This window comes from Etheostoma spectabile, unplaced genomic scaffold (genome assembly GCF_008692095.1).
Source record: "Etheostoma spectabile isolate EspeVRDwgs_2016 unplaced genomic scaffold, UIUC_Espe_1.0 scaffold00018528, whole genome shotgun sequence".
NCBI lineage: Eukaryota > Metazoa > Chordata > Actinopteri > Perciformes > Percidae > Etheostoma > Etheostoma spectabile.
In genome coordinates, this window is record NW_022604307.1 from 350,530 (window position 1) to 361,840 (window position 11,311).

General features: G+C 38.8%; 1 non-coding gene across 1 annotated transcript; it reads left to right on the forward strand.

Moving 5' to 3' along the window:
• The first annotated feature begins 10,544 nt into the window (after nt 1–10,544).
• trnaa-ugc (transfer RNA alanine (anticodon UGC)) lies at nt 10,545–10,616 on the forward strand. Its single transcript has one exon. It is a non-coding gene; the product is annotated as a tRNA-Ala (tRNA).
• The last annotated feature ends 695 nt before the right edge of the window (nt 10,617–11,311 follow it).

An 11,311-nucleotide genomic window follows, 5' to 3' on the forward strand; every position in this document is an offset into this window, starting at 1 on the left:
ATTTTTATTAACATGCATTGGCTACTTATCACTATTGTTGTCGCGAGTTTTATTTAAACCCTACTACAGTTGTTTAGATGGTTAGAAATGGTTGCACTGGCATCCTGATGCGGAGTGGGACTTTTCCCGGTGGGACGGTACTGTGTCGAGGCTGCCTGGTGTGCGGCCGCTGCCCAGTGGCTGCTGGTCGGTGGCCGCTGCCTGCCTGCAGACCTGCGAGTCGCATCACTGTCCACTCTCTCTGTAAAAGTAGAGATGCGTAGCGCAGCGTCCGTGGTCTCAGCTTCAAGTTTATACAGGACGCGCTCCGAAGATGAAGTGTGACGATATTAATGTAGCGATATTACCAGATGATATTAATGGCAGATTGGTCAGAGACCGATACATTCATGATTCATTTTCTTATTGCTTATCCTTCTCTAATAAAGGACAGTTTATGTTACTCCTTAATATGTAGGCCTAATGTTTTTTATATAGCGTACATTGGTTTCATAACCTTCTCAATTAGTCTCACATCCCTGGACCAATAACGTGGCCTAGATACAGGACGTATGTAGTGTAGTTTACATTCATCACGCTGGGAACACCACAATGGTTCTTAATCTTTTTATTTTGGTGCGGCCACTTGTCAGAAGAATATAAAAACATGAATATTGTTACATATATGCTCACAGCGTGTATTGAAGTCACTTACTTATTTTTCTAGTTGTTGTTTTCTAGGTGTCTGTTCTTTATGAACAATAATTGTACAAAGAATTAGACATAGCTTATAGAGATTTGTGCGTATGGTTGTAAAACATGTTCTCGCGTTGTGAATAAGGGTTTGAAATTAAGGCTGAATCTCATTTCTCCATCTACCTCTACCCTTGGCCCTTACCCCTACCCTCACCCTTGAAACCAAGGGGTAAGTGGTAGGGGTGAAAACATACCCCTATGAAATGAGACACCACTTGGTTACATTACCATACAGTAATGATCACAAACTTCCAAGATGCCGTCTCTTTCTGTCGACTGTGTGGGTTTGGACAACAGTGTCATATGCATTTATATTTTTATAGTTATTTTATGTAGGTCTGTTTGCATTACTATGTGTATACACATGTATCATGTATACATACATATACACCATGTATAGGCAAGGCAAGGCAAGGCAGCTTTATTTGTAGAGCACATTTCAGCAACAGGGCATTCAAAGTGCTTTACACTAAATCAGTTAAGCAGAAAAAACCAAGTAAAACAGTTAAAATCATAAGCATAAAAAACCGGTAAAACACATGAATAGACAGTTTAAAAAAAAAAAATAGACACATAAAACACAAGATAAAAGTTACAGTGCAGCATAAGAAATGAGCATTCATTTAAAGAAAGGCAGCATCAAAAAGAAAGGTCTTCAGCCTTGATTTAAAAGAACTGAGAGTGGCAGCGGATCTACAGGTTTCTGGGAGTTTATTCCAGATATGAGGAGCATAGAAACTGTGTAACACCATGTAACACCATGTATACATGGTGTGTTGTATATCTGGTTCAGTTATCACCGTTTTGAATGTCATTGATGTTTACAAAAACATTTTAACAAAAATCTGTCTTTATTGTCGATAAATAAAACATAACAGGCAAAAACATTACATAAAATGAGGTTACAGAACCATTCTAAGAACTAATAGAACCATAACTAACATGTCACACACATAAAAAGGCACTCATATGTCTAATATAAGTGCCCCACCCCCCCTCCTGTTTCATCAGTGTCCCGTATCAAAACCAACAACAATATACAACTGCATGAACAGGAATTAATAAAAAATTATTACAATAATACAGTACCAATGCAATAATGAATGGGTACAACATGAACATATGATTTAGGAAACTTCTGCATTTTCAGCCCTAAAGTGGATCAGCTGCTGTGTCCTCCTACAGGATGGTATATGTAAAGCACATGTATCATAGACCGTTAATATTTATTTTTGTGTATATATATATATATATATATATATATATATATATATATATATATATATGATGTATACAGTCCATTCAAGGCAGAGAAATGTGGGACTGTTGTGCTAATCAACGTTAACATTAGCGATTAGCGTTAGCATTGCAAACTAGTGATTTTTAAAAGGTTTCCGTTAAGAACATGGTTGCAAGTATATATGTACAGGACTGCATAGACCACCAACAAGACTGTCGTAATTTTCAAATCAATTATTTAAGACTAAAATACTTATTTTATGCGTCTCTCTGGTCGATGCGGCAGCCATTGTTTCCTGTTGCACCATGTCTATCCTACCCCCTCGGTTTGAAGTATGCCCGCGTTCTCCCTAGATTTTTTTCTTTAACTGTCTAGGGCCATGCACCCCTTAGCCCTCGATCGCAAAACGTATTGGGACACCACTAGGTCCAGCGTGAACGCGCAAAAATTAGGGGAAGGGGTAAGGGTAAGACAGAGAAATGAGATTCAGCCTAACCCTTGTATCATTATCCCCCACTCCGGGTCTACCAAAGGAGTCCTCAGCAGACGTCAAGCTGGCGACCGGAGCAGGAAAGGAGGAAGAGCAGGGGCCTGTAGCAGTGAAGGAGGAAGAGGAGGAGGAGGAGCCTGCAGCAGTGAAGGAGGAAGAGGAGGAGTATGTGGTGGAGAAGGTTTTGGACCGCAGAGTGGTGAAGGGAAGAGTAGAGTTTCTGCTGAAATGGAAGGGGTTCTCAGAGTAAGTATGAGTCTAGAATATTAATAATTGGGGTCCGTGGTCCATATATACACACACACACACACACCACATTCTACAGCAAATTGTGGCATTGTACCATACCCTCAAAGTTGAAGGTTTGGTATTTTGACACTAAGGTGCAGACCCGCAAATAAGTTTACAATATGGCAACAGATAAAAGGAATAATCCAAATTAGCAGCTAGGGGAGATGTATTTCCTAAAAAAAAAGTGTGAGGAGATGTTCTTCTGTCTGCACTCTCCTTTCCAGTGGAGAACCACATGGGAGCCACAAGACAACCTGGACCTGGACCTTATCACCGAGTACATGCAGAAACACGAGAGACGGAGGAGAAGAAGAAGAAGGAGGGCAAGAGGAAGGTGTCAGGGAGGAGGAGGTGAGTGAAGGAAAGAGGGTACTCCAGACTGAAGAGTCCCAGAAATCTAATCTCAATATTAATGAATGCACACAGAGGGTTTCACAAATGTCTTTTAGGATTTATGTATTATACCGTAATTCCTCAAAGAAAAGCCGGTAGTCAATTAAACTGCGGCCCTCTGATAGTGGCTGGGGGGGCAACACGGAACAATAAAGGCCGGGGAAAATCAGTGTGGATAATCTCCTCAGTGCATTTCATATAATGTGCAGTCACGTTTATCGTAATGTACATTTCTACCAATTTAACTTAACAGATTCAACAATATATTCACACTTTGTTTTTCTGGATTATGGTTCTCATGTAAAGTATTTCTTGTGACCAAATTTGGATTTTTGATCTAATTAAGAAACAGAGAGTGCCAACCAATCCCCTGAGTCGGAGAGGTTGATGACCCCTACAGATACTAGATCAAGTTCAACTGGGAGTCAAACACTCCCACAAAGAACCGCAACCATGGTAATGCAGCAGTGGAACTTGGACACAGACATGCTGTGAACAATGCTTCTGGTTTTACTTAGCTCGCTCCACCATGGCACCTTACTAACTCAATCTGTCTGTTGATATACAAACGCAGATTGATGGACATACATGTATTTTTTGGGGGGTGTATGAGGTCACCCCCTTTCCCACCAATCATTACATCTTTGTATGCAAACCCTTTACATACAGTTGTGTTCAGAATAACAGCAGTGTTTTTAAAGAAGTGAATACTGCTCAAAATCCTTAGAATAGCTTTTAATTCCATAATACCAATGCATTGGGAACACTGCACATTCATTTCCAAATCAAAACATTACCAACATTGATCAAGTTTGTGTTCTACCTTTACAGGAAGTGAAGAAAAAGGAATATTAGCAGTATTTGCATTTATCTTTACAAACTCAGATGTTTACTGTATATATTGAAAAATGTGTCAGGGTTTAAATCCCTGCACTAATATTTAGTTGCATAACCATTATTTCTGAGAACTGCTTCATATCTGTGTTGCATGGAGTCACCTGTGAACAGGTATTCCAGCCCAGGACCATTTAACTACATCCCATAATCCCTCTGCATTACTGGGTCTGGACTCAGAAACAGCATTTATGATGTCACCCTACAAGTGTTCTCTGGATTGAGGTCCAGGGATTGGGTTGGCCCCTCCATAACATCCATCTGGTTCTTCTGGAACCAAGACTTTGCTCCTTCCTGGTGTGTTGGGTCCTTGTCTTGTTGAAAGACCCGTTTCAAAGGCATTTCCCTTCAGCATAAGGCGACATGACCTCTTCAAGTATTCTGATGTATGAAACTGATCCATGATCCTGGTATGTGATAAACAAGCCCAACACCACAGTATGAGAAACATCCATAACCACCATGCTTTACTGTCTTCACAGTGGACTGGGGCTGGATTTCAGTGCAGGGGGGTCGGAGGACATTTGAAATGATTTTGGCAGAGCAGCTATAATCTTCTGCACTTCTTTATATGTTTTCCCTCTCATGTCAACTTTTAATCAAAGTTCTCTGTTCCTCAGAGCAATGGCTGGAACGAGCCATTTTGCTGAGTATTTCAGTGTGAAATGCACTATAACCAGCATGCACAACATGTGCTTCCTTCCTTCCTTAAATACGTAAATTTATACAGGATATAGATTAATTATTGGCCATAACTGACACCTGTTTCTTCACAGAATCAATCAGATCACTAATTGACCACAACACTGCTATTATTTTCAACATGCTCCTTTCAATTACAGATTCAATTCCACAGAATGAGCAGCATGCATGTCATGACTGTTGGTTTTCTAGGACTCTACAACACTTACTAGTAAATGATATGCCATGTAGAAATATCACTTTTACCAAAAAATATGATTTATGAGTTTAGTGATGCTATTATTTTGAACACAACTGTACATCAAAGCTATTTTTTAAACATCCATGACCACGACATATGCGCCAGTGTTTTTCAGAGGCGTCAGTGATGCTCAGCAGTTTTATTCCAGAGTACAGCAGAAAGCTCTGCTGAGCTTCAGAAATGCTTGAGCAAATGTAGCTTGTGTAGACAATACCACATTACACTACCATATTACTTATTTACACAATACTGCTGGCTATACAAGTTTGATTTAGCAAAAACAACAACCCAAAACAAAAGGTTGAAGGTCAACTGGTGCCCCTCATTGCTAATGCCTATCAGGGACAATGGTTCCAATTTACTTTACTGGAGTAGAGCTGTTCCAGCAACATGAAGACAACACGGTAACCCCTACAGATACCAGTGAAAGCTAAAACTCTGTGGGAAAATGTTACATTTACAACTTTCCCGGCACTAAAATCCCCGATCGTCCCCCATTTGTTACCGGCTGGCTAAAGGTTGGCAACAAAATGGAGGCCACACATAAATTGATCAAAAGTAGTTTATTTATCACAAACTAACCAACACTGTATGTTACATTTCCCATAATGCAACTCCATAATAGTGATGTTGGCAGGTAATTAAGAAAGGTAATGCGTCAGTCAAACAATGTTCCATAGACATGCTCTAAATGTTGTTTCTAGTTTAAGATAGAGCTCTACAGCCTGGCACCTCACTAACTCACTCTCTTGGTTTTTCTGTCTCTTGCTAGAAACGGAGAGGAAGAGGAGTTAAACGTCATTGCTGTCAGCAGTGTGACAAATCCTTCACAACATCAAGATATTTAAAGATTCATCAGAGAGTTCACACTGGAGAGAAACTGTACAGCTGTGATCAATGTGGGGCAGCTTTCACGCTACAGAGTACCCTAAAAACACATCAACGCATTCACACTGGAGAGAAGCCGTACAGCTGTGAACAATGTGGGGAAAATTTTTCTCGTGGTGATGCCCTTAAATCTCACCAGCGCATTCACACTGGAGAGAAGCCGTACAGCTGTGAACAATGTGGGGAAACCTTTTCTCATTATAGTAGCTTTAAATCTCACCAGCGCATTCACACTGGAGAGAAGCCGTACTGGTGTGAACAATGTGGGAAAACCTTTTCTCGTAGTGGTAGCCTTAAAAGACACCAGCGCATTCACACTGGAGAGAAGCCGTACAGCTGTGAGCAATGTGGGAAAACCTTTTCTAATAGTAGTCACCTTAAAAGACACCAGCGCATTCACACTGCCTCGTTGTGAACATGTTTCAGAGCCAAGCTGTTTCCTCCTCCTCATGCCCTGATAGCTGTGTTGTTATATTCTGATCTTCTCTCCACATTGAAGGCTGACCAGCAGTAACTTTATCTTCTGAGCAGCATGTTGTTGGAGCTAAATCCTGCTCCATCTCAGGGTTCAGTCATTTAGTAGTCAAAATCTCAGATGTGGATGTGTGAATCCATTTTATACATAGGATATCCTAGAGACAGTCTGACTCTCTGCTCCTGGACCCCCTGGTCTTATTCACAAAGGGTGGGTCTCTTAGCCACAAGTGGTGTGTGTGTGTGTGTGTGTGTGTGTGTGTGTGTGTGTGTGTGTGTGTGTGTGTGTGTATGCCTTTTCGTTATCTTTCAATTGGAATGTGACTTAAGGTTTACGACCCTCAGTTCAGGAAAAGATCAGTGGGGTGGGGGTGAAAGAGACTGAAACCAGACACAGGCAGCATCCCTATCAATCAATTCTGCTTCTAACACATTTAGGAGAGCTGGATTATAACAAAATATACCAGAATATTTATATCATAAAACAAAAGTATTGCAAAACAACTTAATGCAACAAACAACAAACAACAAACTATTACTTATAACAACAAACTCAATGCATGACCAACATGTCTCATTTATGCTGAAATAACGCTTTACCTTTGTAGCTTGAATGCATAAATGCAAATCACACACAATGTTTAAGCACATATAACATTTAAATCCCAACATGTATGTTATTGTGGATCAGCTGGACTGTTTTCTGCCTGTCCTCAGAACCCTTTACCATTTAGGCACCAGAATCGGTGTCTGAACCCATCCTTTTAAAAATACTTTTTTAAATTTGTGTATTTTAAAAATGAAGGAGCACAAAAAGACAGTCAGCAACATTTAAGAACGGCCTGTTTATTAATATATTTTCCAAATTAAATGTAAAAAAAAAAGTAACATAATTCTCCAGTAAATTGCTGCTACATGACAAAAACAACCACTAGATGGAAAAAGGCAGCGCTGGTTATTTTCAGTAGTGATATTTTCAGAAATGAGGCCCCAAAATCCCCGTTACTATTTGGTCCGATAGATACCGGGTGTTAAGGCACCGGTGCCGTACTAGCACCGGGTTTCGGTACCCAACCCTAACCACAATGTACCCACCGTGGAAAGGAGAAGGCCCAAAGGAGAAACATTAAGACGTTTAAAGATGTTTTGGTTGGAAAACGTAGACATGTTTGAAACTTTTTGATTTTGTAAAAACTTTCTTCTCATCTCTAGAAACATACTTTTTTTGGCTGACAGAAAGTCATTGTAATTTTTATCTATATAGTGGGTTTGGGATGAAACTATGAAAAGTTGGGAGTTTAGAAAAAGCGCAAATTAAATATTTGTGTAAATTGGTCCTCTCATCATTACCAGCACACTAGAAGTTGGCCATTTTAATTGTTCGCTCTCAAGTTATTGTTGTTTGTAGTTAAAATAAAATAATTAAACAAGGCCTCATGCTGATTATTTGTGACTTAATATAGTGGATTTATCCCTTCTGCCGTTTCTGTGTTTAAACTCCTTGACAAGAGAACGTTTCCATCCACTAAAAAGGTTTGAAAGACTCAGATTATTATTCTAAGTGTGTGACAACATTATGGGATGGATCCCTACAGAGATAGATAGATGGATCCCTACCTTTTTAGATTAAAATGAAGGTGATTTTCTTACCAAACCAAGTGATATAGCAAATTGTGTCAATGATTATATCATAAATAAAATTAATAATATTAAAAATACTACACAGCTACACAACACGGATTTGTCAAAAACATTGATAAATAAGATCATGGAAAGTAAAACATGTAGCTTCTGATGAATTGTAAAACAAACCACCTGGTGTGGACTATCTTGAATATAAGTGGATTAAGCCAATAGTTTCAATCATTGTTCCTACTATTGCTCATATAATTAATGTGTTTTATGGAAAATATATATGTCTGCAAGCATGGAAGATATGTAAAGTTGTGCTAATACCAAAGAGTAAGAAAATGCCTTTCTCTGGATCAAACAGTAGACCAATAAGCTTATTACCAATTCTCTGTAAAATAATGGAAAGAATTGTTTATGAACAGATTCAGTTTTATTTTTTAAATAATTTAATTACAGTTTTTCAGCTTGCATACATACAGAGGAAAACACTCAACTGCCACTGCCCTGACTCAGATGGTTGATGACTGGTTTAAGGATATGGACGAGAGGAAAATAATAGGTTGTGATGCTTGATTTACTGCAGCATTGGATATAATTGACCACAACGTACTGTTAAAAAAATGGAATATTATGGTTTTTCACAAACCGCATTATTATGAAGGAAAGTTATTTGACTGACAGGAGACAATTGGTTTACTTCAATGAAAGTTTTTCAGGCTTGTGGAACATGGAGTTCCTCAAGGAAGTGTTTTGGGCCACTCCACTTCACAATCTTTACTAACGATTTACCATCTGTTTCAGATAAATCGAGCATTTCAATGTTTGCTGATGATTCTACTATATATTTATCAGGAACTGATATTGGTGATCTAAATACTAAACTACAGAGAAAGCTACAGTCAGTGGTGGACTGGATCAGGAGAACAAACTGATCTCAATGGATCTAAAAAACTAGTTTAGTGGTTGGAAACAACGTTTTTTTTTTAAGTTCCAAACCGAAACTTGAACTCAGTATAGAGCAAACTTCTGTAGAGCAAAGAGAAGAGGCTAAACTTTTGGGTGTGATAATTGAATATAGATTGTGTTGGGACAAACACGTTCAAAAACTGGTAACTCAAATGGGCAACACCTTGTCAGTTATTAAAAGGTGTGCAAACATCTTCACACCACAGATAGGTAAAAAAGTCCTTCAGGTTTTGTTTTTTTCACATGTGGGTTACTGCTTAGTGGTGTGGTCCAGCACTTCAGCAATAATATGAAAAAATGACAAGTGATTCAGAATTAAGCTGCACGTGTGGCTCTCTCGTGTGGGTTTAGATCAAATGTTGATAACATGCATGAACAACTCTCATGGCTTAAAGTTAAAAATAGATTTGTGTTTTTTTTACATAATGTTATAACAAACAAAACACCTTTTACTTTGTACACAAAACTGTCCTTTAGTACTGCTACACATCATTATCCAACGAGGCGTGCAGTAGGAGGGAGTTTTATTTTACCTAAAGCGAAAACTAAATCAATCATCAACGTTCTGTCGGGACAGAGCGATGTGTGAATGGAACTCTCTCCCAACGACTATCAAACACAACTCTCAGTATGGTTTAAAAATCACTTAAGACATATTATTTCAAGGAATTAAATATGTAATTTAAAATTAGTTTGTTATAGGGCTTTTGTTATCTATTTCTGAAATTGATTAATCTATTCGGAGTAGTGTCTTTTATTTATTTCTTGTATAATTGCGTTAACTGTAAGATTTAATTATGGTTAGTATTTTCTAATTTATGTCTGTGTGTGTGTGTAATGAAATGTCATAAAGAGTATTGTCAAAGAAAGGATTGTAGGACCCCAGGAAGAAAAGCTTTAGTGCATGCTGAAGCTAATGGGGATCCAAATAAAACAAACAAGTTTACTTCAACATTTTTCCCGGGTTGTAGGGTTTCTGTAGAAACATTCAGGGGATGTAGCTCAGTGGTAGAGCGCATGCTTGCATGTATGAGGCCCTGGGTTCAATCCCTGGCATCTCCAACAAGTGTTCTGTTACAACAGTCTGTAAAAGAGCTGCAAACCTCTTATTCTGAAAGACAAAAGTATAAAAGGCAATCTTCCTTGTGTTCATGGTAATTAATGCAAAAATCAGTCTCAATGACCAGATGTGTTGCAAGATTTGCAGTGAACAGTGCATTGTCCTAATGGGGATCAAATAAAACAAACAAACAAAATGCATTAATGCATCAAGGAAATGTGATCAGTCAGTGACTAGAAGGGCAATGTTCAAGTAGTTTGTTTGGCATGTAGTGTTTTTATGGCAACACTGCCAGATTGAGCTGTCGGATTATATTGAACAACAGACTACTTTTGACGCAAAACATTTTACCAAAATTGGAAATTGAATTTAGGTAAAAAGGAAATGCAGCTTGGATTTGTCACTGACTTGAAAGGCTATGGTCAGGTAGATTGTAATGGGGTCTTTTCATGGCTCCACTGACCGATTCAGTTTTCCGATAGCGTTCTTCTCTTATTCAATGATCTTAGAAAAAGTAAAAGAAATTTGGAAACATTCAGGGGATGTAGCTCAGTGGTAGAGCGCATGCTTTGCATGTATGAGGACCTGGGTTCAATCCCCGGCATCTCCAGCTGGTAGTCCTTGTCCAGTCTGTCAAAGAGTTGCAGAAGCTATTATTCTGAAAGAGAAAATGAAACAATGCAGTGAGTATTAAAATGCCATTAAGTGGATGATTAACTTATCAAGTGTCAAAAAACTCGGTGCACTTTACCCATGTCCTGCTTACTCAACAATTGAAAAGGATTAGTGCATATTTTGATAGCACAGTGTTGTGAGTTGCCGTGACCTCCTTGCATTTATGGTAATTAATGCAAAATCAGTCTCAAGGCCCAGATGTGTATCAAGATTTGCAGTGAACATTGCATTGTCCAGTGATGGTGTATAGTGGTGAGCATAGCTGTCTTCCAAGCAATTCACCTGGGTTTGATTCCCAGCCATTGCATTAGTTTTCATTTTGGATTACTTGCTTTATTTGTGAAGACTAGCCAGAAAGGTTACTCGCCCCAACCCAATTTGATAAATATTAGATCTCTGTTATGGTACAAATAAGGGAGCATATCAATCAATCAAGCTGCCTCCACGAGGATCCACAGACACAGGAAGTGCACTACGATTTGCACTCTGACCGTGTCTGGTAACTACTACTAACCTGTTGAAAAGTTTATCAACAGAGCAGAAAGCAGCAGAAAGACAACAGGTGTGTTACTTTTCGAGTATGATTTATATCGTAGCAGTGCAAGCATTTATCCCAGGTTTGATTTCCAG